Source organism: Henckelia pumila, chromosome 1 (genome assembly GCF_033568475.1).
Source record: "Henckelia pumila isolate YLH828 chromosome 1, ASM3356847v2, whole genome shotgun sequence".
Classification (NCBI taxonomy): Eukaryota; Viridiplantae; Streptophyta; class Magnoliopsida; order Lamiales; family Gesneriaceae; genus Henckelia; species Henckelia pumila.
The window spans coordinates 38,335,172-38,355,163 of record NC_133120.1 but is presented as its reverse complement, the minus strand read 5'-3'; the positions used below and the strand labels follow the sequence as shown (position 1 = coordinate 38,355,163).

Genomic DNA, 19,992 nt, shown 5'->3' with positions numbered 1-19,992 from the left:
TTGCATAGTTAGCCATTTGTTCCAAGGCATCTCGATAATTTCCATAGCCTCTGGGATTGATATATTGAGCTTCCTCAGGTGGATGAGATTCTTCTATGGCAACTGATACACCTGCAGGTTCTGCGATATTCACCTTGTTCAGAGAAGCAACTTGTGTACTCAACGCAGATAACTGTGCAGTAATGGATGTAAGAGGATCCACACTGTACACTCTCTTCTTGACTCCCGTACGTTCAGATGGCCATTGATAACTATTGATAGTCATCTGTTCCAGCATATCATAAGCTTGAACGGGGTCCTTGGCAAATATAGTACCTCCAGCAGCAGAGTCCACCGACATTCTTGTATGCGTATTTAATCCATTGTAGAAAAACTCTATTTCTTCCCAATCTGCAATATTATGATTAGGACAACGCCTTAACAAATCTTTGTACCTTTCCCATGCCTCATATAGCTGTTCAGAATCATGCTGTTGGAAGGTACTGATCTCAATCTTCAGCTGGGTTGCTTTGGATGGTGGAAAGAATTTCTCTAAGAATTTCACAGCCATGCCTTCCCAAGTTGTTATGCGTCCTAGCGGCAATGCCTGCAGCCAACTCCGTGCCTTGTCCCTAAGAGAAAAAGGAAACAAACGTAAGCGTATTATATCCTCAGAAACACCATTTATTTTAACAGTATCAGTAATCTCTAGAAAAGTGTGCAAATGTAAATGAGGATCAGCAGTGGCAGTTCCATTGAATTGGTTCTGCTGAACCATGTTAATTAATGCCGGCTTCAACTCAAAGTTGTTGGCATTTATTGTCCCTCGAGCGATTTCAGAATAGTGAGCCTGGATCGTCGGCCTGAAATGATCTCTAATTGGCACCAAGGGCAAATCATTAACATTTTCTTCAGCCATGTTAAGTTTTTCTTCTCTTCTAGCTCTCTCAAATCTCGTGTAGTTCGTTCAATCTCTGGATCAAAGAGCAAAGAATTCGCACTTTGAGATCTTCGCATAAACTGAAATTAAGAACAATAACAAATTATTAGTAATTAGATTAAAATAAAGAAAAGCTCTAAATTAAAACTTCGACTAATTGGTAACAAGATTAAAAAAATAATCAAAATTATTCCCCGGCAACGGCGCCAAAAACTTGTTGTGAAAAATTACTCGCAAGCGTACGAGTGTCAAGTTTTAGTAAAGTGAAAAATAGAGTGTCGATCCCACAGGGAATAATTTGAAAATATTCAATACTTGCAATTAAAATAATCTTAATTTTATTTAGAAAATTAAACTTTAGAAGGGTAATGACAAAGTAAATAAATATAGAAAATTGAAAAGCGCGCACAAACACAATCCTGTAAAGATTATCAATCAAAGGAAAATAGTCTAGAGGTTTGATTTCACCTGGTCTCAATAATATTCAATCTCAATCAATCTATTTTCATGAATTCATTTAAATTAATAACCAAGAACACATAGATTATACTATTTCCCTCTCCCGAGTATCAAATAGAATGTATCAATTACAGATCGATTTCAATATCCCTATAAAAAATCTACTTGTAATGATATGTGTGAAACAATGTTCTTTTTAAGTTATATTAAAGTTATAAGCTCACTCGAGTCATATAAACAATTAAAAGTGTGAATTCTATTGATCCTATTCTAAATCCCCTCTCCCGAGTGCCGGATTCTGAATAAATATGACAAATCAATTTATGGCCAGTAACTTGAAAAGAATATCAAACCTAGAATTACAATTAATTTAGAAGAATTCTATTCATAAAAATCAACCATTCATAAATATGTCTTGACCAGGCTACATCGACCACTAGACTTAAAAAGTTTAGTTCATAATAAAATTCATAGCAATATAAATCATGTTCAGAAATTCAAACATAATTCAATCTCAAAAGAAATAAATAAAGTAAAGATAACAAATCCGAAGTCTTTCTTCCGTGTCCGGTTGAAAAGTCTTCGTCTTCGTTCCAAGCAACTCCAAATCTCGATCGAAACTTTAACAACTTTTCTCTCAAGATTATTTTTGTGTAGTGGCCGCTTCCCTCCTCATTAGGTCTGAAAAAACCCTTAAATATACCCTTAAGATTCGTCCAAACACCTTCCAAAAGTATCCGAAAATTCCCAAAATTAAACACAGCACTTCGTAATACAAACTACGACGCGCGGATGCACCACAAGAGAGGCGGGCGCGCATAGCTTCCTGTCTCATACATTAAATAACTTGACTTCATGCGCGGGCGCACCACACCAAGCGCGGGAGCGCATAGCTTCCTGTGGAAAAATTGTTGAGTTTCACTTCAGTTGACGCACGGGCGCACGACGACAGGCGCGGGCGCACATAGTCGTCTGTCCAGGTTTCTTCAAACTACGAACCATCTTCGCTTGCTTCGCTCTTTACTTGACTTCTATGATTTCTTCTATCATACATTCATTATTTCCTGTAATTCCTGACATCCAACAAAAACAACAACAACTTCCACATAATACAGCTCGAAACCAAGCAATTATCCAATAATATCAACACAAATTACATGCACAAAAGGCACTTATCAAAATACATCTTGGAATTCATCCACAACAGGAATGCTCTCTATCCCAATACTCTCAGCGGACAAATCAACTGCTTAGATAAGGTAGCCTTCCCCGCCAGACTCTAGAGCTCGACTGGCTCTCAAAGCTGATACCAAAGGCATCGGGGGTCGCGCTGCCTCACCATAGAAAAACCAGCTATCACTCCCATCCGGATGAAAGCATACTAATCTCTGATAGCAGTCCTGTAGTGACCCTTACCCGGAACACCTACTAAACAGAACTTAGGCATGCAATTAACTTAATAAAACAGATATCAGAATAAAACTGCGGAAACCAATAACATTATACAATCCCAAGAAAAGGAATCTGTAATTTATCCAATAATATACAACCAAATCGAATAGCTGTATAAACCCAAACAATAGTAATAAAACTTAGACGAAGCTCCAGCTGGCCAACCACTGACTAGCCCCTCCTGGATCCACCCTCCTCGTACAATCGCAAACCTGCCCCATGGAATAGGGTGTCCAGAAAATACAGAGTACGAGACGTGAGCATAAAACGCTCAGTGCGAGAGTATGAGTATACATGCATGCAAAGTGAACTCCCTATAGACTCGAGGTCAAGGATCAGATAACAGAGACAGACCGGGCCCTGGTATGTAGCACGCTGTGCCGTCGCTTCAGGAGGTTGCTCCCATACCGAGATAACTGTGGATACGCCGGACCCAAATCGATGGAAGTCCATCCACTAACAGGATAGGGTAAAACCCTACTAACAGACATCTCGAAAGAGATACAGCAAGATGCAAATGAATGCAGCATAATATCATGGCATATAAATCATGCAGTCACGTAATACATGCATACTCAGTCAGGATATCTCGAACAGTACTTTCGTACCTCAATACAGTGCAAGCTCTACCAACTCTAGGTCCACGCCTATAGTCTGCTCTACACTGCCAAATGATACTACTATCATTAAAGTGCTCTAAAAGCCTTAACTAAGCTATTGCATACTCCTAAATATTTATAGGAAGCAAAAGCTATACCTTCGTCCGTCGTTAGCCCTTTGATGTCGATGCCTCCAGAACTTGGGCACAACTCCGCTACGACTACTGAACGCCTCTCCGACCTCCGGACCAAGCCTAAGAAGACTAGAACAGCTCCAAAAGGACTAGAAAGGAAAGGAGAACTCGGAATTGGCAAATGAAAGTGAAGTCTCGGCCTTCTATTTATAGACAACGATCGGAACTTTCGATCCTTGATCGGAACGTCCGAACCTCGATCGGAACGTCCGATCCTGCCATCGGAGCTTCCGAAGATCCTGATCTGCCACGTGTCAAAATATCACTTGTTGACTCCGGATAGGGGTGATCGGAGCCTCCGGTCCTGATCGGAGCTTCCGATCCAACCACACGTCATGCCTGACGTAATATCGATCGGTGCCTCCGATCGCTCATCGGAGCTTCCGATCCTGTTCGGAGCTTCCGATCGTGCCTTCGGGGCTTCCGATCCGTCCAATACCCAATTCAATTAATTAGCATTAATCCTTTGATTACTCAATTAGGGCACGGGCTACTACATTCTCCCCCACTTAAGATATTTCGTCCTCGAAATCAGATCTTAAGTACCGAATGCAAATACAGAAATCAGAAACATTCTTTATTCAAATCAAACGTTTACAGAGTTTGCAACTGAATACAACTTAAAGAATGAAATCAAAACAACCCAGGATGGTCTTTAAGCATCCTGTCCTCAATCTCCCAAGTGGCTTCCTCAGTGCCTCGGCGCTGCCACTGAATTAAAACCAAAGGAATGACTTTGTTCCGTAAAACCTTATCCTTATAATCCAGGATACGAAGAGGTTTTTCAACATAAGTCAAATCCTTGTCTACCTGAACCTCAGACCGCTGCAGAATATGAGATTCATCCGCCACATACCGTCGCAACAGAGATACGTGGAACACGTCGTGAATGCTGGATAGATGCGGTGGCAATTCTAGTCGATAAGCCAAATCGCCAATACTCTCCAAGATCTCAAACGGACCGATAAATCTGGGAGACAACTTGCCCTTAAGGCCAAATCTGAGAATCTTGCGGAAAGGTGACACTCTCAGAAACACTTTCTCCCCGACCTCGAACTGCAAAGGCCTACGCTTAATATTAGCATAGCTGGCCTGACGATTCTGTGCAGTCTTAATCCGTTTCTTGATCTGATCAACAATGTCTATCGCCTGCTGGATAAACTTCGGTCCCTCAGCCTGTCTCTCCCCCACTTCTTCCCAGAAGAGTGGAGTACGACAACGTCGCCCATACAACGCTTCAAATGGTGCCATCCCAATACTAGTGTGATAGCTGTTGTTGTAAGCGAACTCGATCAACGGCAAATGATCCTGCCAGGCTGAACCAAAATCCAAAACGCACGCTCTAAGCATATCCTCTAACGTACGGATAGTGCGCTCTGACTGACCATCAGTCTCCGGATGATAGGCTGTACTCAAACTGAGAGTAGTACCCATCGCACGCTGAACACTCCCCTAGAATCTAGAAGTAAACCTGGGGTCCCGATCGCTGGCAATGCTCACAGGCACTCCATGAAGTCGGACGATCTCCTGAATGTACATCCGTCCCATGCGATCCACAGAGTACTCTCGGCTATAGGCAATGAAATGCGCTGACTTGGTGAGTCGGTCCACCACAACCCAGATAGCATCACAGTTCCTCGGGGATACCGTCAAATGGGTCACAAAGTCCATAGTGATAAACTCCCATTTCCATTCAGGAATAGGCAGACTGTGAAGCAATCCTCCAGGTCGTCGGTGCTCTGCTTTGACCTGTTGGCACACCAAACATCTCGAAACAAACTGATAAACACTGCGTTTCATTCCCTTCCACCAGAAACGAGTTCGTAGATCCTTGTACATCTTGTTGCTCCCAGGATGAATACTCAACTTAGTGCGATGTGCTTGAGACAAAATCTCCTCTCGCAACTCTTCATCCTGTGGAATCACAAGCCTACCAGACAAACACAGAAAGCCATCTGACTGATAATGAAATCCAGACGAGCTACCCTCGTTAGCTAGACGAGCTAAACGCTGGGTATTCGAATCAGACATCTGAGCATCTCGGATCCGCGAGTACAAAGCTGGCTCAGATAATATCGCAAACATCTGGATACTCTGCATACCTTTCTTATGCTTGAAGGTATAACCTGAAGTACAACAGTCACTGATCGCACTAGACATCGAACAAGTCTGAAGTGCGGATAGTCGCACCTTGCGACTCAAGGCATCAGCGGTGAGATTAGCAGCTCCCGGATGGTACTTAATCTCGCAATCATAGTCCTTAAGCAAGTTCATCGAACGTCTCTGTCTCATGTTCAATTCTGCCTGAGTGAACAAATACTTGAGACTCTTATGGTCGGTGAAGATCTCAAATTTCTCGCCATACAGATAATGACGCCAGATCTTCAAAGCGAACACAATGGCTGCTAACTCCAAATCATGGACTGGGTAGTTGTCCTCGTGAAGCTTCAGCTGTCTAGAAGCATATGCGATTACATGCCCATTCTGAGTCAGGACACAACCTAACCGCTGAAGAGAAGCATCCATGTAAACTACATACCCTCCAGATCCTGACGGTAATGCTAACACCGGCGTAGAAGTCAACCGCCGTCGAAGCTCACGGAAATTCTCCTCACACTCGGAGGACCACTCAAAATCTAAACCCTTGCGGGTAAGCTGCGTCAACGGTCGAGCTAACTGAGAGAAGTTTAGAATGAAGCGACGATAATACCCTGCTAGACCCAGAAAACTACGGATCTCAGCAACTGTCATCGGACGCGACCAATTAAGTACCGCTTCAACCTTGCTTGGATCAACAGAAATCCCCTCCCTGGATATGATATGGCCAAGAAAGACCACTCTATCCATCCAGAACTCACACTTGCTCAGCTTGGCGTACAACTGCTCATCTCGAAGAGTCTGTAGTACCAACCGCAAGTGAGAAACATGCTCTTTCGTATTACGCGAATACACCAAGATGTCGTCAATGAAGACCACGACAAACTTGTCCAAATACTCCCTGAAGACACGGTTCATCAGATCCATGAATATAGCCGGCGCATTGGTCAAACCAAATGGCATCACTAGGAACTCGTAATGCCCATAGCGAGTACGGAATGCAGTCTTGGCTACGTCCTGATCACGGACTCTCAACTGATGATACCCAGATCTCAAGTCAATCATGGAGTAAATTGATGTGCCCTGCAGCTGGTCAAACAAGTCATCAACACGAGGCAACGGATACTTGTTCTTCACAGTGGCTCGATTCAGCTGCCGATAGTCAATGCACAGCCGCATCGACCCATCCTTCTTCTTCACGAAGAGAACAGGAGCTCCCCAAGGAGATACACTAGGACGAATGTACCCCTTGTCCAAAAGATCATGTAGTTGATTCTTCAACTCACGCATCTCTGACGGAGCCAGACGATACGGTGTTCTAGAAATAGGCGAAGTACCCGGCATCAACTCTATGCCAAACTCGACTTCCCTAGCAGGAGGAAAACCCGGAATCTCATCAGGAAACACATCTGGAAATTCATCCACAACAGGAATGCTCTCTATCCCAATACTCTCAGCGGACAAATCAACTGCATAGATAAGGTAGCCTTCCCCGCCAGACTCTAGAGCTCGACAGACTCTCAAAGCTGATACCAAAGGCATCGGGGGTCGCGCTCCCTCACCATAGAAAAACCAACTCTCACTCCCTTCTGGATGAAAGCGTACTAATCTCTGATAGCAGTCCACTGAAGCTCGATAGGTAGTCAGCACATCTATTCCCAGAATGCAATCAAAGTCGTCCATCGCCAGGACCATGAGATTCGCCAACAGAACGTTCCCTTCAAACTCTAAAGGGCAACCCATCACTAGACGCTTAGCCAAAGCAGATTGGCCCGTCGGAGTAGAAACAGACATCACTAGGTCTAGTGCAATGCATGGTAACTTATGCCTCTTAACAAAACGTGCAGAAATGAAGGAATGAGATGCACCAGTGTCAATAAGTACAAGAGCAGGTATACCATAAAGCATAAATGTACCTGCGATGACTTTCTCATTCTCCTCCACTGCCTGATCATGTCTCAGGGCAAACACCTGGCCAGAAGCTCGTGGCCTCAAATGAGAACTCCCAGCAGACTGTCCCTGCGACCTCTGCTGAACGGTAGCCTGAGAACCCGATCCTGAACCAGAACCAGAACCACCTCCCCCAGACATTGGACAATCTCTCCGGATATGACCAGTCTCTCCACAACGGAAACAAGCTCCAGAAGCTCTACGGCACTTGTCGGATGGATGGTTCTTCCCACAGTGATCACACTTGTCCTTCTTACCATAACGGACAATACCTCCAGAACCAGAGGAAGAAGAAGATCCAGACTTCTTGAAAGTTTGGGCACGGGGACCCAAAGAACTAGCAGGCCTCGACTGAGGGAAAGACCTGTTCCGCCGAATGCTGTCCTCCGCTTGGTGACAACGGCTCACCAAACCCTCATAGGACATGTCGTCACCAACCGCCACACGGTCATGGATCTCAGGGTTAAGGCCCTGAAGGAACAGATTATACTTCATCTCTGAGCTATCAGCAATCTCGGGGCAATAGGATAGCAGATCAAAGAACCTCTGCTGATACTCATCAATAGACATGGCTCCCTGTCGCAGACTCAGTAGCTCGCCTGCCTTCGACTGACGGAGTGCAGGAGGAAAATACCGCTTTTGGAAAGCTGTGCGGAACTCGGCCCAGGTGGCCACTCCTCTCGCCGTAACAAAAGGTGTAGAAGTAAACCTCCACCACCTGCGCGCACGCCCATCCAGAAGATAGCCAAGGGTCTCCACCTTCTGCTCATCGGTGCATTGGAAAGTCTGAAAAGTCGTCTCCATGCGGTCTAACCAGTTCTCCGCATCCTCCGAAGACTCACCTCCAACTAAGGGCTTAGGACCCATAGCTAAGAATCGACGCACAGTGAAACGCTCGTCGTCATGGTGACGATGACGCCGTTCTCGACGAGGCTCCCGGTCGGCATCACCCCAACGCCCACCAACACTGCCATGAGAACTCTGGTCGTCACGATTTGACATCTACAAAAATACCTCAAGATGAGACTAAATCCCAAGAAATCTTTTGCATGCTCTGATACCATAAATGTAGTGACCCTTACCCGGATCACCTACTAAACAGAACTTAGGCATGCAATTAACTTAATAAAATAGATATCAGAATAAAACTGCGGAAACCAATAACATTATACAATCCCAAGAAAAGGAATCTGTAATTTATCCAATAATATACAACCAAATCGAATAGCTGTATAAACCCAAACAATAGTAATAAAACTTAGACGAAGCTCCAGCTGGCCAACCACTGACTAGCCCCTCCTGGATCCACCCTCCTCGTCCAATCGCAAACCTGCCCCATGGAATAGGGTGTCCAGAAAATACAGAGTACGAGACGTGAGCATAAAACGCTCAGTGCGAGAGTATGAGTATACATGCATGCAAAGTGAACTCCCTATAGACTCGAGGTCAAGGATCAGATAACAGAGATAGACCGGGCCCTGGTATGTAGCACGCTGTGCCGTCGCTTCAGGAGGTGGCTCCCATACCGAGATAACTTTAGATACGCCGGACCCAAATCGATGGAAGTCCATCCACTAACAGGATAGGGTAAAACCCTACTAACAGACATCTCGAAAGAGATACAGCAAGATGCAAATGAATGCAGCATAATATCATGGCATATAAATCATGCAGTCACGTAATACATGCATACTCAGTCAGGATATCTCGAACAGTACTTTCGTACCTCAATACAGTGCAAGCTCTACCAACTCTAGGTCCACGCCTATAGTCTGCTCTACACTTCCAAATGATACTACTATCATTAAAGTGCTCTAAAAGCCTTAACTAAGCTATTGCATACTCCTAAATATTTATAGGAAGCAAAAGCTATACCTTCGTCCGTCGTTAGCCCTTTGATGTCGATGCCTCCAGAACTTGGGCACAACTCCGCTACAACTACCGAACGCCTCTCCGACCTCTGGACCAAGCCTAAGAAGACTAGAACAGCTCCAAAAGGACTAGAAAGGAAAGGAGAACTCGGAATTGGCAAATGAAAGTGAAGTCTCGGCCTTCTATTTATAGACAACGATCGGAACTTCCGATCCTTGATCGGAACGTCCGAACCTCGATCGGAACGTCCGATCCTGCCATCGGAGCTTCCGAAGATCCTGATCTGCCACGTGTCAAAATATCACTTGTTGACTCCGGATAGGGGTGATCGGAGCCTCCGGTCCTGATCGGAGCTTCCGATCCAACCACACGTCATGCCTGACGTAATATCGATCGGTGCCTCCGATCGCTCATCGGAGCTTCCGATCCTGTTCGGAGCTTCCGATCGTGCCTTCGGAGCTTCCGATCCATCCAATACCCAATTCAATTAATTAGCATTAATCCTTTGATTACTCAATTAGGGCACGGGCTACTACAAGTCCACTGAAGTTCGATAGGTAGTCAGCATGTCTATCCCCAGAATACAATCGAAATCGTCCATCGCAAGGACCATGAGATTCGCTACCAAAATATTCCCTTCGAACTCTAAAGGGCAACCCATCACTAGATGCTTGGCCAAAGCATATTGACCCGTCGGAGTAGAAATAGAAACTACTACGTCTAGTGCAATGCATGGTAACTTATGCCTCTTAACAAAGCGTGCAGAAATGAAGGAATGAGATGCAGCAGTGTCAATAAGTACGATAGTAGGTATACCATAAAGTAGATATGTACCTGCGATGACCTTCTCATTCTCCTCCTCAGCCTGATCATGCCTCAAGGCAAACACCTGACCAGAAGCCCACGGCCTCAAATGAAAACTCCCAGCAGGCTGTCCCTGCGACCTCTGCTGAACGGTGGCCTGAGAACCTGATCCTGAACCAGAACCGCCTCCCCCAGATAGTGGACAATCCCTCCAGATATGACCAACCTCTCCACATCGGAAACAAGCTCCAGAAGCTCTACGACACTTGTCTAATGGATGTTTATTCCCGAAATGGTCGCACTTGTACTTCTTCCCAAAACGAACACCACCTCCAGAACCAGAGGAAGAAGTAGATCCGGACTTCTTGAAAGATTGGGCATGGGGACCCAAAGAACTAGCAGGCCTCGACTGAGAGAAAGACTTGTTCCGCCGAATGCTGTCATCTGCCTGGTGACAACGGCTCACCAAACCCTGGTAGGACATGTCATCGGCGACCGCCACACGCTCGTGGATCTCAGGGTTAAGGCCCTGAAGGAACATATTATACTTCATCCTAGAGCTGTCAGCAATCTCGGGGCAATAGGATAGCAGATCAAAGAACTTCTAATGATACTCGTCAATAGTCATGGCTCCCTGTCGCAGACTCAGTAGCTCGCCTGCCTTCGACTGACGGAGTGCAGGAGGAAAATACAGCTTCTGAAAAGCTGTGCGGAACTCGGCCCAGATGGCCACTCCTCTCGCCGTAACAAAGGGTGCAGAAGTAAACCTCCACCACCTACGAGCTCGCCCATCCAGAAGATAGCCAAGGGTCTCCATCTTCTGCTCTTCGGTGCAGTGAAAATTCTGAAAAGTCGTCTCCATGCGGTCTAATCAGTTATCCGCATCCTCCGGAGACTCACCTCCAACCAAGGGCTTCGGTGCCATCTATAAGAATCGTCGAACGCTAAAACGTTCCTCATCATGACGAAGATGATGACGGTCCCGACGACGCTCATGATCGTCATCTCCCCAGCGTCCACCTCCACTACCATGGCTACTCTGGTCATCGTAGTTCGCCATCTACAAAAGTACCTCACGGTTACCTTATGCAGAATCTAAATTCAAAGAACACTATGCATGCTCTGATACCATAAATGTAGTGACCCTTACCCGGATCACCTACTAAACAGAACTTAGGCATGCAATTAACTTAATTAAACAGAAATCAAAATTCAACTGTGGAAACCAAAACATTTATACAATCCCAAAAAAAGGAATCTGTAAATATCCAAAATAATATACAACCAAATCGAATAGCTGTATAAACCCCAAAACAACAGAATAAAAACCTAAACGAAGCTCCAGCTGATCCACCACTGCCTAGCCCCTCTTGGATCCACCCGCCTCATCCAATCGCAAACCTGCCCCATGGAATAAGGTGTCCAGAAACACAGAGTACGAGACGTGAGCAAAAAATGCTCAGCACGAGAGTATGAGTATGCATGCTTGCAAAGTGAACTCCCTATAAACTCGATGTCAAGGATCAGAGAACAAAGACAGACCGGGCCCTGGTATGTAGCATGCTGTGCCGTCGCTGCAGGAGGTGGCTCCCATACCAAAATACCAGTGGATATGCTGGACCCAAATCGATGAAAGTCCAACCACTAACAAGATAGGGTAAAACCCTACTAACAGACATCTCAAACGAGATAGCTCAATATGCAAATGAATGCAGCATAAATCAATGACATATAAATCATGCAGTCACATAATACATGCATACTCATTCAGGATATCTCGAACAGTACTTTCGTACCTCAAATACTAGGCAAGTGCTATCAGCCCTAGGTCCACGCCTATAATCTGCGCTACACTGCCAAATGATACTACTATCATTATAGTATTCTAAAAGCCTTAACTAAGCTAAAGCATACTCCTAAATATTATCAGGAAGCAAGAGCTATACCTTCGTCCGTTGTTAGCCCTTTGCTGTCGAATGCCTCAAAACTAGGCCACAGCTTCGCTACAACGCCTGGACTGCTATGCCACTTCCGAATTCCCAACGGGACGCCTAGAATTCCCTAGATCTGAGTTAGAAGGCTAAGGAATCAAGAGAGAAGAGAGGAATTGGTGCACTCAAATGTGAGCTCGGCACCCCCTATTTATAGACGAAGTTCGGATCGTCCGAACTGGACTTCGGAGCGTCCGAACATGTTCGGATCGTTCGAACTGGACTTCGGATCGTACAAACCCAATATTACGTCATTTCTTACGTCAGCATAATGATGTCATCCATGACGACTGTCGACAGCACGATCGGAGCGTCCGAACTGCTCTTCGGATCGTTCGAACCCTGACTTCGGACCGTCCGAACTCACAAACGGAGCCTCCGAACCCGACGACCCTCGAACCACTTTCGAGCATTCTGAATCCATTTCCGAACTCTGTTAATCCATCTGGGACTCCATTAATCATGTTTTATTACATCTAAACATGATCGTATTATTAATTACTTAAAAATCGTTAATTCTGGATATGGGTTACTACATTCTCCCCCACTTAATATATTTCGTCCTCGAAATCCGATCTTAAGTACCGAATGTAAAACAACAATCCAAAACATTCTTTATTCAACTAAACGATTACAGAGTTTACAACTGATTACAACTCAAAATGATATCAAAACAACTCAGGATGTTCTTTACGCATCCTGTTTTCGAGCTCCCAAGTAGCTTCCTCAGTGCCTCTACGCTGCCACTGAACTAAAACCAAAGGAATAACTTTGTTCCGCAAGACCTTATCCTTATGATCCAGGATACGAATAGGTCTTTCAACATAGGTCAATTTCTTATCCACTTGAACTTCAGACCGCTGCAGAATATGAGACGGATCTGCCACATACCGTCGCAACAGAATACGTGGAACACGTTGTGAATACTGGACAGATACGGTGGCAAAGCCAAACGATAAGCCAAATCTCCAATGCTCTCCAAGATCTCAAACGGACCGATAAATCTGGGAGACAACTTGCCTTTAAGGCCAAATCTGAGAATCCTGTGGAAAGGTGACACTCTCAGAAACACTTTCTCCCCGACATAAAACTGCAAAGGCCTACGCTTAGTGTTAGCATAGCTGGCCTGACGATCCTGTGCAGTCTTAATCCGTTTCTTGATCTGATCAACAATATCTACTGCCTGCTGGATAAACTCCGGTCCCTCAGCCTGCCTCTCCCCCACTTCTTCCTAGAAGAGTGGATTACAACAACGTCGCTCGTACAACGCCTCAAAAGGTGCCATCCCAATGCTAGTATGATAGCTATTGTTGTACGCGAACTCGATCAATGGCAAATGATCCTGTGAGGCTGATCCAAAATCCATAACGCACGCTCGAAGCATATCCTCCAAAGTACGGATAGTGCGCTCTGACTGACCATCTGTCTCCGGATGATAGGCAGTACTCAAACTGAGAGTAGTACCCATCGCACGCTGAACACTTCCCCAGAACCTAGAAGTGAACCTGGGGGTCTCGATCGGTGACAATGCTCACAGGCACTCCATGAAGTCGAACGATCTCCTGAACATAGAGACGTGTCATGCGATCCACAGAGTACTCTCGACTATAAGCGATGAAATGCGCTGACTTGGTGAGTCGGTCCACCACAACCCAAATAGCATCACAATTCCTCGAGGACATCTGCAAATGGGTCACAAAATCCATCGTGATAATGAAACGTCTACTAATAATAAATGCGGATTTTTTTTTATTTTTATAAAATACTAAAAATAATACTATAATATATGCCCATACATATATGTAATTCAAAATAAAAGATAAATATTATCATGCATGAAATTAAAACAATAAGTTTTGCATTGTTCCAAAAACACCAAGTGCTGAAATACTAAAGTAAAAATATAATTTGCTTAAAATTCAACAACATGATAAAATGTATCTGAAATAATCCTAAATCATGCAACGGTCACGAGGCCACTGTTCTGTGAGCTCATACGTCCTCACCACCGGTAGGAGCTACATAAAAGTCATCTGTCTCCCCTAAACCATATAAGCGTAGTGAGCCTAGGGGCTCAACATGTCTAACCCTTTATAGCAAGGTTAAAAATAATGCATCACATAATTATACTAATACATATACATGTACATGCATGAATACATAAAATATTTCATTATCTTGCCATAAACATCACTGATCTTATTCTTGAACATAAACATAACTTGACATCATAAGCATACTTAATATAGTTGAGCACGATATTTTGAAACATAATATGGTCTTATCAGTAAGTGTGACTAAATCTGTGCCGACTGATCAGTCTCTTGAACCAACGTACGTGACGGTGATAAATCACCTCTGTGCTGGTAGTAAACTGCCTCTTAACATAAATAGTGGATAACCACCTCTGTGCTGTCACACTACTTCAATTTCCATCATAAAAATATTTTATTGCTCAACACATACATAATCATAATCATATAAAATTTCATAAATGCATGCACTGAAAATTTGTTCGTAATATATATTTAATTAATTTTTATAATAAAGATACTTATACTAAAAATATAAACTTCATGCATAAAAATAATTAAATATATATTCCGGACTTAGTTATTTTTCTTGGGTTGGTCCAGACTGCTGGTCACTCATTTTAAGCCCATTAAACTTAAAAAAAAGCCCAATAATCATATCTTAGCCCAAATAACTTAATTAACTTAACTGGGCCTAAATAAATTATTTAAGCCCTTTAACTGAATTAAATTCAATAAAACTCTAGACTGGCCCCAAAAATCCACTGACTGGCCCAAAAATTCCCATGGGCTCCAAAGCCTATAAAAATCATTGGGCTAACTTAAATAAATTATTTAAGGCTCAAATAAAATTATTTGGAGGCCCAAATAATTTTCTAACTTATTATTTAAACCCAAAAACTAACTAAACTCTTAATTAATTAAAAATTAAAATACCCGAGCCCGGCCCACCTAACCCAGACCCGGACCCAACTGACCCGACCCACTACACCCAGACCCCATACCCGACCCGGCACCTACCCAGGACACACAACCCGACACCCCCCCTTTTCCAACTTTTCCTCAGCCGTGAGCAGCAGGCTTTGTGGCCTGCTGCCGGCCAGCTCCGGCCACCCACCGACCGGAGCTCCACCGCCCAGACGTAGCCCACGTCTGGGCGGTTCCAACGAACCATGCCTTGACCCACATCAATCCCTACACAGCCCTAGCGAGACACGCTTTGGGAAACCCGTAACCTGCCGACCAACTGTACATCAAAGAAGAACCCGATCGGTCTGCTCTTTACTAGGACCTAGAGCTGCCTTGGTTCGACCCTAGGAACCCTATCACACTTCTTAACCATGAGCCAGCAGCCTTGGACCGCCCATGCAATGCATAACCGATCATCTTTGTCCTAACACCAAAACCTGCGCATCCAAGGAGCAACACCCACGACCAACCATCACTCCTAGCTTTACTTGGTTCGAACCAGCCCCTATAGCCGACCCTAGGGACTCTAGAACGCCCCTCAAACCTGACCAGCAGACCATTCTTGATCCATGAAAAAAAACGTGGGGATGAACATGAAGTAATGCAAAGACCGAGAGTAAAAAAATCAAGTTCAAACCAAAACGTAATCATATTAAAGCAAAACCACAAAACTCAATAAAAATCTGTCGTGAATGATCTAAATAGCTCCTATGGTGTGAAAGAAAGGAATTAAACATGCCTTTGATTTTATTTCGAACAATAACGCGTATACGACTACGGGACGACGAACAACTAAACTTGAAGCTTTGAACGATGGCTATGGAGGCTTGGCTACTGTGCGTCGATGAAGGGGAAGGGTGGAGACTGACTTCGACGCTTAGGGTTTGGAAAAGATGGAATGCAGCGTGATTTAAGGGATTTTGGGCGTGGGTTTTGGGTAGGCTTAGGATTTTATTAACTATCTAGGAGATAATTACCAACTTAAAAGATTTCTAAACTCTTAAAAATATTAGATAAAATAATAAAATATCTAAATCTCGAAATAATAAAATAAGAAATTTTTAAAATTTAATAAAGGTCATTAAAATGACTTATTTTGGCTAAAAATCAACCCTTAAATAAATATATAAATAAATACAAAAATTTTCTTGACAAAAAAACTTAAAATATTATTTTAAGGCTCATAAAACTCATAAATATTTTTGGCTAAGAATTTTGGTATCTCGTCTGTCCACGGACCCGTCTACGCGATCAAAACAATTTATTTCACAAAAATCAAGAAATTATAAAATAGCGGGTTAAATGCTAAAATAAATTAAATCATGCATATAAATCACATAATATCACATAAATTCATTTAACCCCTATTTTAAAATTAATTTCTCCTAATTATGCATGCGGATTTACGTATAAATTTTCTGGGTGTTAAATTCTTCCCCCCTTAAATTGAATTTCGTCCTCGAAATTAAAGTACTTACCCGAATAGCTCCGGGTAGCGAGTCCTCATGTCTGCCTCGGTCTCCCAAGTGGCTTACTCCTCAGAGTGATTCAGCCACTGGACTTTGACCATCGGTATGACCCGCGTTCTCAATCTCCGCTCCTCTGTGGCTAAGATCCGAACAGGTCTCTCCTCAAACGCTAGATCTGGTGCTAACCGCAAAGGCTCGTAATCCAACACATGCGATGGATTAGACACGTATCTCCGAAGCATGGATACATGGAAGACGTTGTGCATTGCTGCAAGCCCTGGCGGTAGTGCTAATCGGTATGGCAAAGTGCCAACTCTCTCCAAGATCTCAAATGGCCCAATATATCTCGGATTCAACTTGCCTCTGCGTCCAAATCTCATCACTCCTTTCATAGGTGATACTTTCAGAAACACATGATCACCCACTGCAAACTCAAGATCTCGTCGTCGAGTATCAGCATAACTCTTCTGAAGACTCTGAGCTGTCCTCATACGATCCCGAATCTGTGTCACAATGTCTGCAGTCTGCTGTACAATCTCGGGACCAAGTAAAATCCTCTCGCCAACCTCATCCCAATGCACGGGATATCTGCATCTCCTCCCGTAAAGTGCTGCATAAGGAGCCATACCTATAGACGCCTGGAAACTGTTGTTATAGGTAAACTCCACCAACGGCAGTCTAGTCTCCCAAGAGCCCTGAAAGTCAATGACACAAGCTCTTAGTAGATCCTCGAGAACCTGAATCACTCTCTCAGACTGCCTGTCTGTATGGGGGTGGAAAGTTGTACTGAACAATAATCTAGTCCCCAATGTTGTATGCAGACTCTTCCAAAATGCAGATGTGAATCTTGGATCTCTATCAGATACAATAGACACCGGTATGCCATGCAGTCTAACAATCTCCTTGATATAAAGCTCTGCATACTGGTTCAAAGAATAAGTAGTCCTCACCGACAGAAAATGAGCTGACTTAGTGAGTCTATCCACGATCACCCAAATAGCTGTACAGCCTCTGACACTCCTCGGAAGACCCACTACAAAATCCATAGTGATGTTCTCCCACTACCACTCCGGAATGGGTAGAGGCTTAAGCAACCCTGCCGGACGCTGATGCTCTGCCTTGACCTGCTGACAAGTCAAGCACTCAGATACAAATCGACCAATATCTCTCTTCATGCCGGGCCACCAATACAATGACTGCAAATCTCTATACATATTCGTACTTTCGGGGTGAATGGAATGCGGAGATGTGTGAGCCTCTGCCAAGATCTCGGTCCTCAACCGATCAATGTTCGGTACCCACATATGACCTCGGTACTGAACGTTGCCATCAATGACAGTATAAATGAGACTACCCTTGGCTTTATCTCTCTGCTTCAACCGCTGTAACTCCTCATCCGCAGGCTGTCCCTCTCTGATATGATCTCGAAGATTCGGCTGTACTACTAACACTGCCAAACTCGGTGCGTGACCGCCCGCATAGTATTCCAAACCGAATCTCTGTATCTCCTACTGAAGTGGCAACTGTACTGTCAAATAGGATACCACTGAAGTCTTTCGACTCAATGCATCGGCCACCACATTAGCCTTGCCCGGATGGTAGCTAATGTCGCAGTCGTAATCCTTCACCAACTCTAGCCATCTGCACTGCCTCATGTTCAACTCCTTCTGGGTGAAGAAGTACGTAAGACTCTTATGATCGGTGAAAATCTTGCACTTCTCACCATACAGATAGTGCCTCCAGATTTTCAAAGCAAAAACCACTGCTGCTAGCTCCAAGTCATGCGTCGGATAGTTCTGCTCATGAATCTTCAACTGTCTCGACGCATAGGCAATGACTCGGTCACTCTGCATCAATACGGCGCCCAACCCTAGCTTAGACGCGTCCGTGTAAACCACTAACTCCTCATGTGGAACAGGTATTGCCAACACTGGCGCAGATGTGAGTGCTTCCTTAAGCCGATCGAAGCTCCTCTGACAGTCTGAACTCCATATAAACTTCGCATTTTTCTTGGTCAAGGAAGTCAAGGGTACTGCAATAGAAGAAAAGCCCTTGATGAACTTCCGGTAGTAGCCTGCTAAACCCAAGAAACTGCGAATCTCTGAAGCATTCTTCGGAATTCCCCAATCCTGCACTGCCTGCACCTTCGTCTGATCCACTGCTATCCCATCTCTCGAAACTATATGGCCAAGAAATGCCACCTGCTCTAGCCAAAACTCGCACTTACTGAATTTCGCATACAATCGATGCTCCCTCAAAGTTTGCAATGCTGTCTGCAAGTGCTGTCTGTGCTCTTCCATGCTCCTCGAGTAGATCAATATATCATCAATAAAGACTGATAAACTGATCTAAGTATGGCTGAAAAACGCGGTTCATGAAATCCATGAAGACCGCTGGAGCATTGGTCAACCCAAACGGCATTACTAAGAACTCATAATGCCCATAGCGTGTCCGGAAAGCAGTCTTGGACACATCCGCATCTCTGATCCTCAACTGATGATAGCCAGATCGCAGATCGATCTTAGAGAAAACCTAAGCTCCCTGCAATTGATCAAACAAATCCTCAATCCTCGGCAGTGAATACTTGTTCTTCACTGTGACTCTATTGAGCTCTCGGTAATCGATACAAAGTCTCATGCTACCATCTTTCTTTTTCACAAACAATACTGGAGCTCCCCAAGGAGAAAAGCTAGGGCAAATAAAGCCCTTCTCCAACAATTCCTGAATCTGCTCCTTCAACTCTTTCATCTCTGTCGGAGCAAGTCGATACGGTGCCTTAGAAATAGGCACAGTGTCGGGCATCAACTTAATGCTGAACTCCACTTCCCTTGCTGGTGGAATTCCTGCAACGTCATCGGGAAAAACATCTGAAAAGTCACATACCACCTCTATCTCTGCTAGGGAACTGGTAGGTAGCACTGCTGATGTGACTACACTAGCAAGAAAGCCATGGCAACCACGTCTCAATAACTTCCTCGCACGTGTATAAGAAATCACAGGCGATATTTCAGTGCTCGGAGATGCAAAGAAAACAAATTGGTCGCCTTCCACCGGTTTCACTGCCACTGTCCTCTGTCGGAAATCAATCACTGCTCCGTTGACTGACAACCAATCCATACCCAAAATCAGATCGAATCCAGTCAACGGTAAGACCACTAAATCTGCCATGATAGTGCGCCCCTGT

The 19,992-nt window shown here is 44.3% G+C and overlaps 1 non-coding gene across 1 annotated transcript; it reads left to right on the top strand.

The window, feature by feature from the left end:
* The first annotated feature begins 395 nt into the window (after positions 1-395).
* On the top strand, positions 396-501 carry LOC140876974 (small nucleolar RNA R71). The gene has a single exon (XR_012149196.1). It is a non-coding gene; the product is annotated as a small nucleolar RNA R71 (small nucleolar RNA).
* Positions 502-19,992: the final 19,491 nt, after the last annotated feature.